At 33.1% G+C, this 19941-nt stretch overlaps 1 protein-coding gene across 6 annotated transcripts in view; it reads left to right on the plus strand.

Moving 5' to 3' along the window:
• Positions 1–19941, plus strand: part of FBXW7 (F-box and WD repeat domain containing 7) — a 232790-nt gene that overhangs the window by 55739 nt on the left and 157110 nt on the right. The window contains exon 1 of one of the 6 annotated variants that reach the window (XM_004758064.3): positions 14708–14726. The exons of the other annotated variants lie outside the window; for them this stretch is intronic. The gene's annotated coding sequence lies outside the window, so the exon portion shown is untranslated. Of the gene's footprint in view, positions 1–14707; positions 14727–19941 lie in introns of those variants that run through there. 6 annotated transcript variants of the gene reach the window in all.

Below are 19941 nucleotides of genomic sequence, written 5' to 3' on the forward strand. Positions count from 1 at the left end.
CAAGTGCCTTCCTTAATACCCATCACTTATTTAGCTCATCCCCCTACCCACTGCCCCTTCAGCAACCCTCAGTTCTCTATAGTGAAGAATCTCTTATGATTTGCCTCCCTCTCTGTTTTTATCATAATACATCTAAAATTAAATGTATTCAATATTTACCCCATTGTTTAGTAAAGTTTTTGCCTAAGTTTCCTCTGTCTTTTTTTGATGGGATGAAATTCATTCTTCTGTAGATTGCTTATAATGGGCTATGCATAATATTCCTGAGTTCTTGCATGTTTAAATCTGTTTCTATAATAGCCTTGATAAAAAAGGACACCTGACTGGATATGAAATCCTTGGTTTACACTTTGCTTCCTTGGATTTCTTTCTGTTCTCTTTTTTTTTCTTTATAAGATTTGTTAGTGAGAGGGAGAGTGTGAGAGCACAAGTGCAGGGAGTAGCAGAGGGAGTGGGAAAGAATCCCAAGCACACTCCCTCCTGAGGTTGGAGCCCTTTGCTGGGCGGGATCTCACCGTGCTGAGTTTAGAACCTGAGCCAAAATTAAGAGTCAAACCCCCAACCAACTGAGCCATCCAGGTGCCCTGCTTCCTTGGATTTCTTAATAAAAATGATACAATGTTGATTCACTTTGAATGTAATGTTATCCTATATTGTCTTTTGAAAGTTTTAGTTTTGATTTTTATGTATTGGTAAAACATAACACCTTGAAAGTTTTATCTGAACTAGGTTAATTTTACCTTACTTTTTAAGTGGATGATTAATTGTCCCCAAATCATTCATTAAATAATAATTTTTCTCACTTATTTTAAACATAAAGTACTATGTTTATACAAAACATCAATTTGTTATGTATCAAATTTCTGTGTATACACAGATTTGAATTTGGTCTCTGTGTTCTGTTACATTGGCCTCTTTGACCTAATACTGTAGTTTTCACCAATGTAGCTATATAGTAAATCTTCATAACTGGTTGGTAAGCTTTTCTTTTATACTAAAATTTTCTGCTAATGTAAGTCCCATATAAACTTGAGAGAATTATTTGGTCTTGTTTTTAGCCGTGAACTAAAGCAGTAGCAACAGTCATTTATATTTCCTAAAACAAGGGATTAACCTAACATTTTATCACCTACTTTGTGCATGTATTAGCTTATTTGATCTTAAGCAATTGTAACATGGTATTACTCTGTTTTACTTTGAAGAAACTAAAACTTAGAAAAGTTAAACAATTTTATTCCATAAATATTGAGTGCCTGCTATATGTACTACTCTCATGTGCTAGAGCTGGAGTGATAAATAAAACTGGTACTAGGGCACCTGGGTGGCTTAGTTGATTTAGCAACTGCCTTCAGCTTAGGTCATAATCCCAGGGTTCTGGGATCAAGTCCTGCACCTGGCTCCCTCTCCCTGCCACTTCCCCTGCTTGTGCTCTCTCTCTGTCAAATAAATAGATAAAATCTTAAAAACAACAACAATAACAAAAAACCACTGGTACTAATATAAAGATTTTTTTCTAATACAGAGATTTTTTTTTAAAAAAGTAATGATCCTTGATATATGCAAGATGTAGAATTGCTTGGTCATTTTGTTTGTTACATGTATTTTAAATGGTTAAGAAACATACTAACTAGAATTTGCAAGATAGACAAAAGATTTCAAGTGACCTGCATAATTGATTCTCCTGTCTACAAAAATATTTTAATTCATATCTACTTCATAGTTTCTTGGCATATAATTTTTATTACTACACTACATATTTCAATCATGAATACATGACACGTGATCGTTCCTTTTTATATACGTAACAAAATTTTATGTAGTTGGATGTGCTGTATTATAAAGCATATCTTTTTAAGATAACGACATTTGTTTGCTGTAATAAATGCTTATTTGCTGTTTCTTTTTAAAAGTGATAGGCAAGACCTGAATGTTAATTGAATATTTTCCACATGGAAATAATTGAAGATGGGAGGTATGGGAGTCTCTGTTTCATTCAGAAGTTTTTCAGTACAGGGATGTCCAGTCAAGTTTTGTTTTTTCTGGCCATATTTTCAAGTATTTACATTTGGAAAACTTTCCAGTCACCTAATAGGGTTCATTCAGTTGGAAAGTTTAGAATTTGCTTTATATTTTCTTAAATACATAAACTTATGCCAAGATTATGTATATTAGTGTATATTATTTCTCCTTAGCGCTAAGTAATTTGTTAGAATCAGGTTTTGGCACCAGATAAAATCTTTGTTTCCAAATTTTACTCATTTGAAGGATTATTCTTAAAATAGAAGATAGGGGTCTTGATGTTCAAAACTCTTGTAAAATCGCCATTAAAGATGAATTAAATGATAGGTTTAAAAGATCATTGCTATAATTCATTCAGTTATGAATTGAAATTACATAATTGTTTAATAGTTACCACAAATGTCCATTGTGGTCATATTTAATATTTATATTTAAAGTAAGGCCAAACACTACTTTTAGTTCCTAGTTTAAAAGCTATTATTTTGACAGATTTTGTTAAAAGAACTACATATATATAAAACGTATCTATATATGTTTGTATGTATATACTTCATGCCATTATGAACTTCTATTTTCTGTCATTATGAAATTAACATTAAAGAAACAATATTTATGACTTAGTATCATTTGATTTTATTTCTAACCTTGCTCTTAATTGTTTCCTTAATTTCAAAAAGAATTTGTGTGGTCCTACCTTTATACCTGATTTAAGTAGGAAATTTAATATTTGGCTGCTCAAACAAAAGTATTTGTCAGTTGGGTATATATTACTGTCTATTTTGTTTATATTGCCTTGTTCTTGATTTTGTTTTTTTTTTTTTTTTTTTTAAGATTTTATTTATTTATTTGATAGAGAGAGATCACAAGTAGACGGAGAGGCAGGCAGAGAGAGAGAGAGAGAGGGAAGCAGGCTCCCTGCTGAACAGAGAGCCCGATGCGGGACTCGATCCCAGGACCCTGAGATCATGACCTGAGCCGAAGGCAGCGGCTTAACCCACTGAGCCACCCAGGCGCCCCTGTTCTTGATTTTGTAAGGTCTTGCTTTTTTAGGTATACTTCTTTAGTGTTTAGTGGTCTAGTCTGGTCTGGCCTGTGTGTAGGGAGCGTGGTATACCCACAGGGTAAACACTTTATCAAGCAGACTTAAAGAGTTGGAGAAGAGAAACATTGAGCTAACTGTACTTATCATGATGAGAACTGAGTAATGTATGGAATTGTTAGATCACTATGTTGTACAACTGAAGCTAATATAACACTCTGTGTTAGCTGTACTTCAACAATAAAAAAACACTTCTGAATCCTGAAAAAAAAAGTGTTAAGCAATTTAACTATTAGGTAATCAGAAGATTATTTTTATAGTAGAACGAATTCACAAATAATACAAAGTTGAATGCAAAATGTGTGTTAATTTTTAATGTAAGACAGGCATTCCAAATGTTTTGGCTTTCATGTTGATGACTCTCTCTCTCTCTCTATCTCCATCTGTATCTGTATCTATAGTCTATACTCTGATTGTCATGTTTTAGATGGAACTGAGAATAAGGTGAGATGAGAGAATTATATGTTGATTACTTTAACCTTTGGTGGTATTTTGGTAGGGACACTAAACTGGAATGTTGTGAGAAGTATTGTTTTAAGGTATTTATGCTTGATTCTTCACGTGACTTTAGATACCTTTTTGGTGTCCAGGATACCTACCTAGGAAATTAATTTGACAGAATCTGCTTATCACGTATAAGGCCTCTTTATGGGTTGGTAGTTTAATACCTAGAGGCTTCTTGATGGTATACCTCTTTATCTTTTCTCTAATATCTGTAGAATTTTGATCTTGGGTCTTCGTTTCAATCTTTTTGGTGTTTTGTTGTCACTATTGTTTAATTTTGTTAACTACATTTGCATTGTCTTTCTTTATATTCAGTTGGGACTTACATTTTTCTTTGCATAAATCTTGTGTCATGAGGAAATTTGTATCAGAGCATTTAATAATTAAACAAATTAACTGTTATGAGTGGATTTATTTTATATGAATAGTGCGTCACAAGTAAATTATATTGCAGTTGACTTCCTTTTTGTGGTGCTTTTACAGTGTTGCCAGTATTTTTATTTGTCCTCTGCCATATGTATAGATAAGTAATAACAAAAAAGGGTGCTCTTTGCCATATTCTGTAAATGGCACTTTGCATTTGAACTGCAAAAAGGAGGGCATCCTTGTTGTATTTCTCCTTTAAAGATGGTTCTTTAAAGATGGTTCTTATTTTTTCTTTAATGGGAATCTTGATTTTTTTTGTTTCACTTACTTGATATTTATTATTTTAAGAAAAACTACTCCATATTTGTTTTAGAAATTTATGTGGAGTACATGTTAGAACCCATTCACAAAACTGTAAACTATAAAATATGTGGGAATGTGAGAATAAATTTAATAAGAAAGAGGATTTGTATGAAGGAAATAACATTTTATTCTAGGGTCAAATAAATGAAGAGACCCACTGTTTTTCAGAATGAATAGCCCAGAGTTGAAAAATACAGACTTTTTCAAAGTTTTATCCATCAGACTAATGCAGTTCCATCAAAATCACAACTTACTTTTTCTTTTTGAAGAGTGGGGGGAAATTCGACAACTTGATTCTCAAATATATAGAATATATGAATGATAATATCCAATAGAAGTTTGAAAACTTAAAATCTGACAGGTCTTTTATGATATTGCTTGCTGTACTATAAAGCTGTAGTAATTAAAACATTGAAAGTGATGCAGGAAGAGCCAGAAAGACTCCAAGTAAATGAAAAATAAGAAAATTGTACACACACACAAAGCACAAATTTTTTTAATAAAAAATGTATTGGAATGTGATGAAAACCACGTATTTGAAAAGGAAACAGATTTGAGTCCATTAAAATGGAGTAGACTTCTCTAAGAAAAGATACTATAACAAGATCAGACCAGTATAGTAGAAAATATTTATAACTTGTAGCAAAGTTTTAACAAAGAATGCTTGTAAATATAAAATATAAATATAAATATAAAACCTTAAATTGAAAAAATAATTTATGAGGTGAGAGTGGTAAGAAGAGGGATAAGGGAAAAGGGAAGCCTTATTTAGGGAAGAAAGAAGTTAACACATTTTGAAGCAGTGTTAGAACTAGAAAATTATACTGAAAACCCCAGTGAAACAATTTAGGACAGATAAAACAGTGAGTGCCAAAACCTTTGGGGAAGGACTGCTGGAAATAGGATATAGACCTAATACCAAGTTATTACCCCATGTATCACTTACTGTCACAAAGGGGAAAATGTGACTTTACAGATAGGAAGATCTGTAAGCCGCCACTTGAACCAAGTGGTTCAAACAGAGGATATATTTCTTGCTGTGATCTGTAACACAGAATTATTTACGACCTTGGGAGTCTTCTGTATCCAGTCAGGTACCCATATCCCATGAGTTGTCAAAATCTTTTATTAGTTGTAAGAGTTTTTCTGTAGCCTTTGTCTGCATTTTCTATGTAGATAGTCATGCATACAAATAAAGACCGTTTTTCATTTCTTAATTTCTGGTTTGTATGCCTTTAGTCTTACTTTTTTCCTGACTGCACTTGCTAGGACTTCCAGTAAAGATGCTGACTAGAACAAACCTCTTTGCCTTGTTCCTGGTCTTTTATTAGGTGTTTATTGTTAAATATAGAATTAGCTGTACGTTTATTTAGAAGGTCTTTCATAGTTGAAGGAAATTCCCTTTTATTCCTACTTTGCTTTATTTTTGTTCTTTTTAATGAGAAACGGATGCTGGATTTGTCTAGTGCCTCTTTTTTAGTGATTAAAATGATCATTTGTGTTTTCTTACTTACTTCATTAATGTAATCTAATTCCTTGTTTGATTTTCAAATATTGAACCACCTTTGTAGTCTTGACATAAACCCTAATTGCTTATGAGCTTTTATTAATTTTTGTATTGCGAGGTTGAATTTACTTATTTTGTTGAAGATTTTTGTATCCTCATGAAGGATGTTGTTTCTGCTATTTTTTGAGGATTTCTCTATCCTTCATGAAAGATGTTTCTGTTGTTTTCTTACACTATCTTTGTCTTGCTTTGGTATTTTGAGTTGGAAAGTATTGCCTCCTGTTTTCTAGAGCAAATTGTGTTTAACTGACATTATTTTTCCTACATGTTTTGTTATGTATTTGTTATGAAACCATCAGAGCATTTTTGGCAGAATTTTAACTACAAATTTATTTAATATATATACCAGAAAATTCAGGATACTTTTTCTTTATTGAGTTGTGGCAGATTTTCTCTTTCAGGATGAAATGATCCATTTCATCTTAGTTGCTGAATTTGTAGACATTAATTTGTATTCCTTAATTATTATAAGTATCCTGGAATTCTTCTTCTTCTTCTTTTTTTTTTTAAAGATTTTATTTATTTATTTGACAGAGATCACAAATGGGCAGAGAGGCAGGCAGAGAGAGAGGAGGAAGCAGGCTCCCTGCTGAGCAGAGAGCCTGATGTGGGTCTGGATGCCAGCACCCTGAGATCATGACCTGAGCTGAAGGCAGAGGCTTAACCCACTGAGCCACCCAGGCGCCCCTATTCTGTAATTATTCTTTCTATGTCTCAAGTCTATAATGAGATCCTCATGTTGATAATTTGTATTATCTTTCTCCTTTTTTTCCCTTGATTAATCTAGATTGAGATTTATTAGTTTTATTGGACTTTTAAAAGAACCAGCTTTTATATCCATTTATTTTTCTTTTTCTGTTTTTAATTCCATTGCTATCCATTGATTTCTGCTCTTTATCATTACCTTCCTACTGCTTACTTTGAATTTATCTTGCTCTTCTTTGTCCATTTTCTTAAGGTGGAATCTTATTAATTTAAAACTTTTCTTCTTTTTCATTTCTAATATAGGCATTTAATGCTATAAATTTCCTTCTAAGCACCACACTGTATCATACTAATTTTGATATGTTGTATATTTATTTTATTTTGAAGCACAAGCATCATAAGAATTACATTGTAAAAGTTGGGAATTTACAGAAACTGTGAGGAATTTAGAAATACTTTTAAGGTTTGTGGGAATGTTGAAGAAAATAGTTGGAGCTTAACTTTATAAAGGTATATCTGTGTAGTGAAAAGGATTATAAAAATGCAGATAAGTTATATCAAAACTTACATTTTGTAGTGTTGTAATGGTTGGGGCAAATCAGATATCTCAAAGGTACCAGGAATTTACTTTTTAGATTATGATAGTATCATCAGAATGTTGAGAGATTCCTGTCAAACTCTTTGAGGTATTGTATAGGTGCTGCTTTGCAGTTTTGAAGCAATCAGGCAAGGTGCTTGAGAGGATAAATACTGAATGCTGTGCCTTCTTTGTTTAGGAAATAGAAATGCAACATGAGACTTTTAAAGTACAAATTTACATCTTTTGTAAAAAATGTGATGGTGTGAAGTTTTTTGAAGACATTTAAAGGCTATCTAGGATTCACTTCTCTATAAGGTAGAGGTAGACTATTGATTTGCACTGGGTTGATTTGTGAAATAGTGTAATTAGGCCCAATTGAATGGGTGTGGGGAAATTGGAGAAATGATTTATAATGCTTTGTTCTAGGGAGTTCAAGATCTGATGTCTAACTGCTTATAACTCTTGACTAGCTGTGGCACTGCTTTTTAAACATTTGTAACTAGGGTAGCTCCAGCTTTTCCACCAACAAAATTAAAATAGAAAACAATAAAAAATAACAGTATCCTAGGGAAATATATCATTAGCACTATTTAAAGATGCTAGATTTTCAAATATGAATATTTACATCGTTATAGTACATGAGCATTCTTTTTAAAATTTATTGCTAAGTGAATAGTGTATAGTTACTAAATTCATCCTGCATCTTTTATTTTAGGGAGAGACTGTTCTATTTACATTCTTATCCTTTCTGGAATCTTTTGTGTTACCAGAAATCATGAAGTTAGGTAATTTTTCTAATAAACCCATTTCTAGTTCTGCAAGTTCTTTAGATGTTGGATGGGATCTGTTGGTTCTCAGTTTTGAGGTGAATTGTATCTGTGATTCTTGTCTTTCTCCTAGTATTTATCTTGTTTTGTTGAGATGTGTGACTTCTGGAGAGAGCTCCCTTATAATAACTAAGTTGATCTTTCTCTCTTAGGAAGAGAAAGAGAAAGAGGAACCTTTCCCCCGCCTTTTTTTAGTTCTAAGGTTCCTCTCAAATTAACAGTTTTGTTCATATGAAAATTTTCTCAAAGTGGGAATGGTTAGTTTTACATTATTCTTGGTGACTGACCTGGTGAATACCATTTAGAAAGCTAAGTATCTGGATTAGAAGAAGCAGGTGTCTTGCTTGGGGCTGGGTAAATGGTTAGACTGATGTAAAAAAAAAAATCAGTTTTGTGAAACGATTCCTTGTGCACCTTATGTCTCAGAACCTGCCTGGCCAGCTACCTTCTAGTAGAAACCTGATGATACTTTCTGATTGATTGGAGGCTCAGAGGAGTCTACTAGACCAGGCTCTTAGGGAATATAATAATGCAAGACTGAGGAAGGTTATTGTAGGGTTTTGAGGAGTCGTCTAAAGTTTTTTGTCCATCGAAGCTCTGCCTCTGGGAATTGTTCAAGGAACTGAACTTTTGGAGCCTGTACCATTCTATTCTTCTGAACATTGTCTTAAAGACTCACACAACAACAACAAAAATGCAGCTGCTCAAAACAAATAGGTTGTCGTGACTGATAAAGTGGGTTTCCATCAAGATGAAAGTTCAAATTTGGTCAAATAAAGATATTTAAAGAGAGGAATAGAAGTTGGTTAGATTAAATTAATTAGGTAAATACAGTGGAGAAATGGATGAGAGATAGGACTGTTAATATTTTGAATAAGAAAGGTACCATTATAAATTTCAACCTAAAAATTTTTAGCTGTGTAGAAATATTTATTTGCAAGGCTTTTCTTCAAAATGTTATTGGCTTTAAAAATTTTAGAAGTTATTTATTAAAAAATCTAAAAGTAACTCTATATTTTATTTTTTATTTTAATTAATTTATTTTCTTTAAGTAAGCTCTATGTCCAACATGGGGCTTGAACTTACAACCCCAATATCAAGAGTTGCATGGTCTACCAACTGAGCCAGCTGCTGTCCCCCCAATATTTTATTTTTAATGGAATTATAGCTTACATACTCTATTAGTTTTAGGTGTACAAGATCACAGTTTGACAATTATACCTTATGAGATGTTTGCCATGATAAATGTGGTTACCATCTTTTACCATACAAAACCTATTACAGTCTTACTGACTGTATTCCCTCTGCTGTTCTTTCCATCTCTTTGACTTATTTTATAACTGGAAGTTTGTACTTCTTAATCCACTTTATCTGTGTCACACTCCCCATCCCATACTCCCTGGCAACCACCAGTTTGTTCTCTGTACTTAGGAGTCTCTTTGTGTTTTGTTGTTTCGTTTGTTTTGTTTTTTAGATTCCATATAAAAGGGGGATCATATGGTATATGTCTTTCTCTGTCTGACTTATTTCAGAGAGCATAATACCTTCTAGATCCACTCATGTTGCAAATAGCAATATTTTATTCTTTTTTATGGTTGAGTAATATTCGTGTGTGTGTGAGTGTGTGTGTGTGTCTACATGACATCTTTATCCATTCATCCTTCCATGGACACTTAGATTGCTTCCATGTCTTGACCATTGTACATAATGCTGCAATAAACATAAGGGTGTATGGATCTTTTTTTGAATTTGTGTTTTTGTATTTGTTGAGTATATATTCAGAGGTGGAATTGCTAGATCATATGTTAGTTGTATTTTTAGCTTTTTGAGGAATCTTCACAATGTTTTCCATAGTGGTTCCATCAGTTTACATTTCCACCAACAGTGCACCAGGGTTCCCTTTTCTCTAAGTCCTTGTGAACACTTGTTTTTTCTTATCTTTTTGATATTTGCTTGCCATTCTCATCGGTGTGAGGTGATAATCTCATTGCCATTTTGATTTGCATTTCCCTGAGGATGAATGGTACTGAACACCTTTTCATGTATTTGTTGGCCATCTGTATGTCTTCTTTGGAAAAATATCTATTTCGGTCTTCTGCCCAGTTGTTGTTACTGTTGTTGTTTTCTTTTTTTTTAGATGTGGGAGGGACAAAGGGAGAGAGAGGAAGGATTTTAAGCAGGCTCCACACCCAGTACGTGAGCTCTATATGGGGCTTGATCTCAGAACACTGAGGTCATGACCTGAGCTGAAATCAAGAGTTGGATGCTTAACCCACTGAGTCACCCAGGCACCCCCTCTGACCATTTAAAAAATTGGATTATTTGTTTTTTGGTGTTTAGTTATATGAGTTCTTTGTATATTTTGGGTATTAACCTTTTATCTCTTATGTCATTTGCAAATATCTCTTCCATTCATTAGGTTACCTTTCCATTTTGTTTATGATTTCTTTCACTGCAAAAGCTTTTTAGTTTGATACAGTTCTAATTGTTCATTTTGCTTTTGTTTCCCCTGCCTGGGGAGACATATTCAAAAAAATATTGCTTAGGCCAATGTCTAAAAAGTTTACTGCCAATGTTTTCTTTTAGGAATTTTATGGTTTCAGATCTTACACTTAGTTCTTTAATCCATTTTGAATTTATTTTTTTGTATGGTATAAGAAAGTGGTCCAGTTTTTTTTTTAATTTTTTATTTTTTATAAACATATATTTTTATCCCCAGGGGTACAGGTCTGTGAATCACCAGGTTTACAGAGAAGAATAAATGAAAGTGGTCCAGTTTTATTCTTTTGCATGTAGCTGTCCAGTTTTCTCACCACCATTTAATGAAGAGACTGTCTTTCCTCACCATATATTCTTGCCTCCTTTGTTAAAAGTCTTAAGGTTTTCAAAGCAACAGGGCCACATAGTAGTTTGCCTTAAAGTTTTCATGAATGCTTGGCTTGATCATTGGATTGCTTTTGAACATCAATTTCTGAGTTAGCTATTAATACTTTTAATATATGTACAAAATTACACATTTGTAAACCTAACTTGAACCCCTGTAGAACAGACATTAGTAAGATTTTATGTAAAATTTTCTCTAGTATTAATAGAAAATTATAAGGAATTCCTTGCTGGTAAAATTTATGTTTACATTGAAACTATTCTCAAAACTTGTTAATACAAAATGACTGGACATATTTATCCTTACACAGTCAGTACAAATAAATTCAAGTATACTGTTAAGAAATTCACATTTTTAAATTAGTACTTACCATTAGGATGATGACCTGAAGTTACTTTACTGTGAAGTCATTTTTCATCTATTTTTTTTAAAAATAAACTTTTAAGGGGCACTTGGGTGGCTCAGTTGGTTATGTGTCTCACTCTTGGTTTTGGCTCAGGTCATGATTTAGGGTTGTGAGATTGAGCCTGCATTGGACTGCTTAAGATTCTCTCTCTCCCTCTGCCCCTTCCCTGCTCATGTGTGTGCACTCTATATCTCTAAAATAAATAAGTAATTCTTAAAAAAATAAGAATAAGCTTTTAAAATAATTGAAGTATAATTTACATACAGAAAAGTGTAGATTAACTTTTCTGTATTGATAAACTTTTACAAAATGAACATACCTTTGTAGCTGTATCATAGATCAAGATATCAGCTTCTCTGTGTCTTGTCCCAATCAAATAACCCCTTTACCCCAAAGTTAACTACTTTTCTGACTTTGTGATCAGAGATTAGTTTGTCTTATTTTTGAATTTGTTAAATTAAAAAAAAAATATATATATATATATATACATACCCCCACATGTGGCTTGTTTCACACAGCATTGTTTGTGAGCTGTATCTTGTTTTTTGTATGACATTAGTTTTCTTATTTTTACTGAGGTTCAAAATTTCATGAATATGTATATAGTACATTTATTTACCCCCTTTGGCAGTGTATGGTTTGGGTTATATAGAGTTTTGGGCTCTTTAGCTAAAGCTGCTGTGACAAACTCTGTATAGCTTTTTGTGCATTATGTACACACTGTGTACCCAGGTGTGGTATTACTTAGTCATTGGCTGTTGGTAGTTTTCACCTTTGGTAGATACTTCCAACTCGTTTTCCATATTGGTCATATTAATTTACATTTCTCCTGGCAGTGCATGAGAATACCAGTGGCTGTACTTCTCACTCACACTTGGTATTGTCTGGTTTGTAGATAAATATTACTCTTTTTGATTGGTAATAGTTTCGTGCTCGCTTCAGCAGCATATATACTAAGATTGGCAATAGTTTCTTATTGTGTTATCTGTATTACAATATTGACAACCTTTTCAATATGCTTATTGGGTTTTAAAGGTTTTTTTTTGTGTGTGTGAAGTTTTGTTTGGTCTTTAGCCTATTTTAAAAATTGGTTTGTCTTGTTCTTGATGACTTAAGTTTATTTTTCTAAAATAATATTTTGTTCCTGAATCCTTTGTTAGATATGTGCATTGCAAATATTTTCTCCTGCTCTATAGCTTGCATTTTCACTTTTTAAAACATATAACTTTCAAATTTTTATTGAAGTCCCATTTCTTGTGTTGATCTTCATGTCCTGTTTAAGAAATCTTTTCCTGGAGCGCCTGGGTAGCTCAGTGGGTTAAGCCTCTGCCTTCGGCTCAGGTGATGATCTCAGGATCCTGGAATGAGCCTCGCATCAGACTCTCTGCTCAGCGGGAAGCCTGCTTCCCCCTCTCTCTCTGCCTGCCTCTCTGCCTACTTGTGATCTCTGTCAAGTGAATAAATAAAATCTTAACAAAAAAGAAAGAAATCTTTTCCTATCTCAAAGTTATGGTATTTTCCTGTCATCTCATAGAACAAGCTTTATTGTTTCAACCTTCATTTTTAGGTCTCTAATATACTTTTTCTTCTTCCTTTTTCCAAGGCCTATGGATGGATAAAGTTCCTGGATTTTAATAGTAGTAGTGATGGAAAGTCTATTGGTATGGCTCACTCATATAAGAAAACATTTCTATTTTATTTTTATATGTGGTATTGTAAATTCTGATATGATACGATTTCCTGTTAGTAAGATACATGATTTGTATTCTGGTAATTTTTTAAAAAGGAGTTTAAAAACACTTTCCCTGACTCTAAAAGAGGCAGTCTAAGTTTATATTATATATCTAAATATATTTTAAATGTTTTATTTATTTGAGAGAGAAAGCAAGAATGTGAGCACGAGCAGTGGATGAGGGGCAGAGGAAAAGGGACACGCAGACTCCCCATCAGGCATGGAGCTGATGCAAGGCTTGGTTTCAGTACCCTGGGATCATGACCTGCGCTGAAGGCAGAAACTTAACTGACTGAGCCTTCCAGGTGCCCCTAGTTTTATGTAAATACTATGTCTTGTTCTCTCCCCCCCACCCCCCCGCCCCAAAGTAGGCTCCACACTTAATGTGGGGCTTGAACTTGCAACTCTGAGATCAAGAGTTGCATTCTCTACCGACTGAGCCAGGTAGGTGCTCCAGTTTTGTTTAGTTTTTGAAGAGTCATAGTACCATGCCTTAAAGACATTGGTTTGTGCAAAGGCGGCTACTCTATCTCTGAGAAGGCAAGTTAATTTCTACAAGGCTTGTTTTTTTTAAATCTGTAAAATGGGGAGTAAATGAGGTTATTAAAGAAAAGTGTGTTTTAAGTTTTTTCAAGTCCTGAGCAATGTGCCTGGCAAGCAATAATAGCTCTATAATATTTAGTGCTTTTTTTTCTTGCATTTTTGAACTTTGTTTTGAAGGCTATTTTGACTTGACACTTGACTGAAAGGATATATACTATATTTATTATAAAATTATTTACAAATAAGTTTTGTAAATAATAAAATTAGTTTATATTTGCTTTTATTATGGATAAAATAATTTTTTTCTACTAACCTTAGGTTGATTTTAGAATGCTTCTTACGTTAATTAAAAAAAATAGAATGAGGGGAGCCTGGATGGCTCAGTTGGTTAAACATCTGCCTTTGGTTCAGGTCATCCCAGGATTCTGGCATCAAGTCCCACATTGGGCTTCTTGCTCGGCAAGGGAGCCTGCTTTTCCCTCTGCCTGCCTCTCCCTCCATTGTGCTCACGAGTGTGCTCTCTCTCTCTGACCAATAAATAAATGAAATCTTTAAAAAATAATAGAATGAATACTTCATAAAGAATTTTTGTACTTCAGTGACTAGTACTTTAACTTTGTAGTTAGATTGTTTAGGTGCTACTTACAAGGTGGTAACTACAGATACTAGAATGTAGTATATGACATTTTATGTTAATAGGAAGAATTTAACATATGAGTGCTTTTCAGAGACATTGTAGTTTGCTGTTGTCATGGTCTCTAATTTTTAAAATGTGATTTGTTATAGAGCTCATTCTTTGTAGTCTAGTCAACTCTACTAATATCTTGATACTTCATTAGCTTTTCTATGTATTACATATGAAATTTAAATTATTTGTAAGATTAAGAAAAAATGTTTTGTATTTATCATGTGCCAAGGTTTCAGCATGTGATTTGTTTTTAAGTGTAGAAAAAGTTATTCTCATATAAGTTGGATTCTTAGGTATATTTTACAAAGTAGGGGTAACTTCTGAAGTGGGAAAACGATTTCTTCTTCTTCTTCCTCCTCTTCTTCTTCTTCTTTTTTTGTTTTTTTCTTATTTAGGTAGTCTCAACCAGCAGGGGGATTTTCAAAGGGCTATCTAAGTATTAGGTAAGTACATACTCTCAGTGTTAAATAGTTTACATGTTATTTAAGTTTGCATGTATGTTACTTTAATGTCATTTACAAGAGCCTGTGTAAATTATAAATATAATTCATATTTCTTTTAATTTTTACCTGGTACTGGGATTTCTTCAAACTTATTCTGATTCCTTGTATTCATTGTATTTAGAAAATTCTTTCTGTGTGCAATCTAAGTATTAAAAGACTTAAAAAGAATGTAGTAGTTTTAGTGGGCAGGAATGCTAATACTTTGGTAAATGAAACAGAATTATCCTCATGTAAGATTTTTGTAGCAGTTTTCTATTAACTGTTAATAGTAGTAGATATTTCTTTAGCCATCCATTACTTGACTCCTCCTTACATTAGGTCCTGTTCACCACAGTAAGTCAACATGAAGACCAGTACTCTGGTAAGGCCCCAAGATAACTTTCTATCTGTGTTCCTCCGTTTTCTTTTTAATAACATAATATGAAGAATTTCATAAACTTATGCTTTCATTAGATAAAGCTTTTACTTTTAAATTTTGATTGGAAAGTAGACAGTTGATCCTAGAATTTGTTTTACTTTAGCTACATTGTATTTTAGACTGTGGTGACTGTACAGATTAATAGTTAATAGGATAGATTGAAAAATTATTAAATATACTTCAGCAATGTGAAACATTGGTTTATCAAGTGACATAGTTTTTTAATTGTTTTAATGTAGTTAGTGAAATATTAAGGATGAATATATTTATTTGATTAGCTAATGGAAGTTTCATACATACATGAAGAAATATTTAATAATGAACATTGATTTCTTTTATTATGCTTTTTGATGCGTTTGAAAAAATAAATATTTAACCAAATGGTGTTTCTAAAGTTTTGTAATAATCACAGTTGATGTTTAAATATTGAACAATTATAACTATTTAGCTTATTGCATATCTATAGTAAATGTAACATTTTAAGAAGCAAATGATGTGAAAAAATCTCAAATTTTACTATCTTAAAACATGGTAACTGATTTCTGGAGATATATTAATTTTTTTACATAATTTTTCTCCCATTGATGCATATATTTGAATTAGTTTGAAGGAAGCAGTCATCTTTGCATTGTACATGCTTATATCATATATTTCAATTTTACTAAAAAGAATTTGCTTTATTGGAATGCACTTTACATACCAGAAAATTCATCCTGAAGTGTACAATTTAATGGTTTTTAGTATATTCAGAGATGTACAACTGTCACTACCATCTAATTTCAGGATACTTCCATCCACTCTTTTATCCACTAGCAGTCACTCCCTAATTCCCTTTAAACAAATTTCCCTTTAAACAAAATTCCCTGATCTTCCCCACCCCCTGCCTTGCCTCCAGGCAGCCACCAATATATTTTGGGTTTCTGTGGATTTGCCTATTCTGGGCATTTCATATATACGGAAGCATGTATTGTTTGTCCTTTTGTGTCTGACTGCTTTCACGTAACAAGGTTCACCCATGTTGTAGCCTGTATCATTCATTTTTATGGAAAAACATTCCATTATATACCACACTTTGTGTATCCATTCATCAGTTGATGGGTTGTATCTATTTTTTTGGCTATTAGGAATGCTTCTGCAGTGAACATTTTTCTTAAGTTTTTGTGTGGATGTATGTTTATCTATTAGATACGTGCTTATAGGTGTGGGATTGCAGGGTAATGTGATACCTCTCTGTTTAACTCTGAGGAACTGTCAGAGTGAGTGCACTATTTTATAATCCCACCAACAGGAGATGAGGGTTCCAGCTTATCCACATCTTGGCACACTCTTGTTATTGTTAGGCTTTTTTTGTGTTTTAGTTATCCTAATGCGTGTAAAGTGGTATTTCATTGTGGTTTTGATTTTCATTTCTATAATGACTAAAGGTGAACATTACTTCATGTGCTTATTGACATTTATGTATGTTCTTTGGAGAAGTGTTTGTTCAAATCTTTTGCCCATTTTTAAATTTTGTTATCTTTTTATTGTTGAATTGTAAGCATTTTTTATATATTCTGAAGACTGTTTCCTTATGAGATCCATGATTTGTAACTACTTCCTCCCATTATGTGGATTGTCTATTCACTTTATTTCTGATGTCTTTTGAAGCAAAAAAGTTCTTAACTTTGATGTTTAGTCATCTATATATTTGTTGTTGTCGTTGTTGCTTGTGTTTTTGGTGTCATATTGCAAATGTATTTTTAAAGAAGATTTTAGTTATTTATTTGAGAGGGAGAGAATGAGAGAGAGAGAGAGAGAGAGAGAGAGCGAGAGAGAGAGAGAGAGCATGAGCAGAGTAAAGGGCAGAGGGAGAAGCAGACTCTCTGTTGAGCAGGGAGCCAGATGTGGACCTCCATCCCAGGACTCCGGGATCATGACCTGAGCTGAAGGCAGACGCTTAACCTACTGAGCCATCGGGGCACCCCGCAAATGTATTTTTTTTTTTTTATTTGACAGAGAGAAATCACAAGTAGATGGAGAGGCAGGCAGAGAGAGAGAGAGGGAAGCAGGTTCCCTGCTGAGCAGAGAGCCCGATGCGGGACTCGATCCCAGGACCCTGAGATCATGACCTGAGCCGAAGGCAGCGGCTTAACCCACTGAGCCACCCAGGCACCCTGTATTTTTAAATTAGTGTAAATCTGTGACAAAATTTTAATTATCGCAGGACTGTGAAGTATTGGCATTTCTTATGTTTGACAGCCAAAGCCCAAAGGAAGCAATTATCTTTTGTTTGTGCTTCAATTCCTTATCTAGTTTTTTAAAGCAAAATGTTTTGTTTTGATTACATGGGTTACCGTGAAAATGTTAGCTGTGTGTGATATATTCATTGATATTAGTCTTGTGAATTCATGTTTAGTTTTTTGGCTTGGGTAATACTTTAGTTTATCATGGCACTTAATGTGTATTTGGTGTCAAAGCTTAATAAACCATTGCCTTTTAGGTTAACAGTATTATCAGAGTTCTTTTTATCTTTTCTGTGAAGAGAGAATAGATTTTGAGAATCTTACTGATTTTAGTCTTTGCAGGCAGTAATATTTTGATGTATGTGTAAACTTACATGTGAAATATGTATATTTTTCCTCTCTGTTTTACTTATATATGTGTCTTCTTGATTTTTTTAAAAAATTTTATTTATTTATTTGACAGAGATCACAAGTAGGCAGAGAGGCAGGCAGAGGGAGAGGGGGAAGCAGGCTCCCAGTACCCTGGGATCATGACCCCAGCTGAAGGCAGAGGCTTTAATCCACTGAGCCACCTAGGTGCCCCTGTCTTCTTGATTTTTATGGGACATTTTTAGTTCCTTATTTTTTTTATCATTGTGCAGCTTTTATCAATTGAAGGCATATTTCAGAATGAATTGTTCTATAGTCTTGTCTAATGTAGGTTTATAGAGAAAAGTCATTTAACAATGGAATATCACCACTCTTAGTAGCCTTGGTTTTCTGTGTAAGGACAAGGGATTGTAATATTCTATAATAAACATATTTTTATTAGGGAAATTTACTTTAGTTTTTATTATTCATATTATCTAATACTTTTGTATTAACTTCAGATAATCTAAAGTGTATTTTTCTTAAATTTTATAGAGCTAAGGTTATTGATATTCATCTTTATATTTGTTTTTAAATCATTTTAAACCATTTGTTAACAATCAACTGTCCATTGGATGGGTAATATCCTTCATGTTGATATTTTTATGGTTTTTGTTATACCATCCATGGACATTTTGCAATGGAAAAGGAAATAAAACCTGACATATCTCATTCATGATGGTGTTATATTTTCTGTTGTAATAAAAAATGAAAAGATTTATTTGAGAGTTACTTCCTTCTATTGTATATGTTGAATGTGGTAATTAAGATGATTTTGATAACATAATTATGGCTGAATTAAGGTAAAATGGTTTTTGTGCAGTATATTTTCCTTCTCTTATGCTATATGTTTACTAACATAAATGGATATATATTCTCTCAGTATTTATATTTGAATTGGAGATTTAATATTAGTAGAGACCCCTTTCTCTTACAAGAGTAAGGATTACCCTTTAGTTAAACCACTAATTTGTCACTAAAGTCAGTGGGGGCTGCTTCATGTTATCGGTAGCAGATTATCAGCCCATGTCTTAGAGTTTGCTATTCTACTGATATAATTCATAATACACCTTGGGTAGGGTTGTATGGATAGAAGAATTAAATTACTCTTTATCAGAAGCGTCTTTCACTACTTACTAATACTACTGAAGAAAGCTGAAATGGACTTGGATTATTCTAAATGGCAGGTTATTTTTGTACAAATTTCTGAAAACCATTACATAGTAGTATTTGACTACCTTTTCTCCCAGTACAATTTATGTAGTAACATTATACAAGGAAGTTTTCCTAAAAGGCTTTTCCTTTGGAATTTACCTCTTTTTAAATGAAAAAATTGATCCAGAGTAACTCACCTTTAATCTAATCGTCATTTCAATTTTATTTTTATGAATACAAGGTTTCCATTCTCCTGACCTTTCTTCACAAATTTCCCCGTCTGTTAACTGAAATAATTACAGCCATTCATTTCTTTTGTTTTGTTCCCTGTTACCTTGATTTGCTAGAGTTCTACCCTATTACTGTGTTTGTAGCTTTCTAGTATAAATCAATACTTTCCCCCTAGCTTTAGCCTCAGTGCTTTCTGGTAATCCTTTTCTCATTTTGATCTTCTGTTTCATTTTATGTATTAGTTATTTGGAACCTTTCCACTGTCCTCAAAAGACAAGTCGTATTTCCGTTTTCCTCATTTTTTTTTTCATTTCATATTTTATACTTTCTTTCCTCAGTGTGTCTTTATTCAAAGAACACGATGTTTTCATTTATTTCAAAGGCTAACATCTATATTCTTAGTTTTATCCCTTCTTTCTTTCACTTGAACCTTGCTGTTTTCTGTTTCTCTCTTTACTTTGTTCCATGCTAGGTTCTCTGTCTTATAGTCACTTACACTTTTTCCTGTCCTTCCCATTATCACTGAGCTTATTTGATTCATATTGACTCTAGGTGTCAGTAGGTGTCAGAACAGTTTATCAGTTCTTTTTCAACTACCTTCTGCAGTTTGACTGTTGTTTCTACTAGCATTCTGTTTCCTCAAGTAAAAGTAATCTTCTTTTCTTACCTTACCAGGTAGATAGACATTAGTTAGGCTGATGTTAAAATAAAATGCTTCATG

The sequence above is a fragment of the Mustela putorius genome, unplaced genomic scaffold (genome assembly GCF_011764305.1).
Source record: "Mustela putorius furo isolate JIRA1106 unplaced genomic scaffold, ASM1176430v1.1 tig00000242_pilon_pilon_pilon, whole genome shotgun sequence".
In the NCBI taxonomy this organism is placed as follows: Eukaryota; Metazoa; Chordata; class Mammalia; order Carnivora; family Mustelidae; genus Mustela; species Mustela putorius.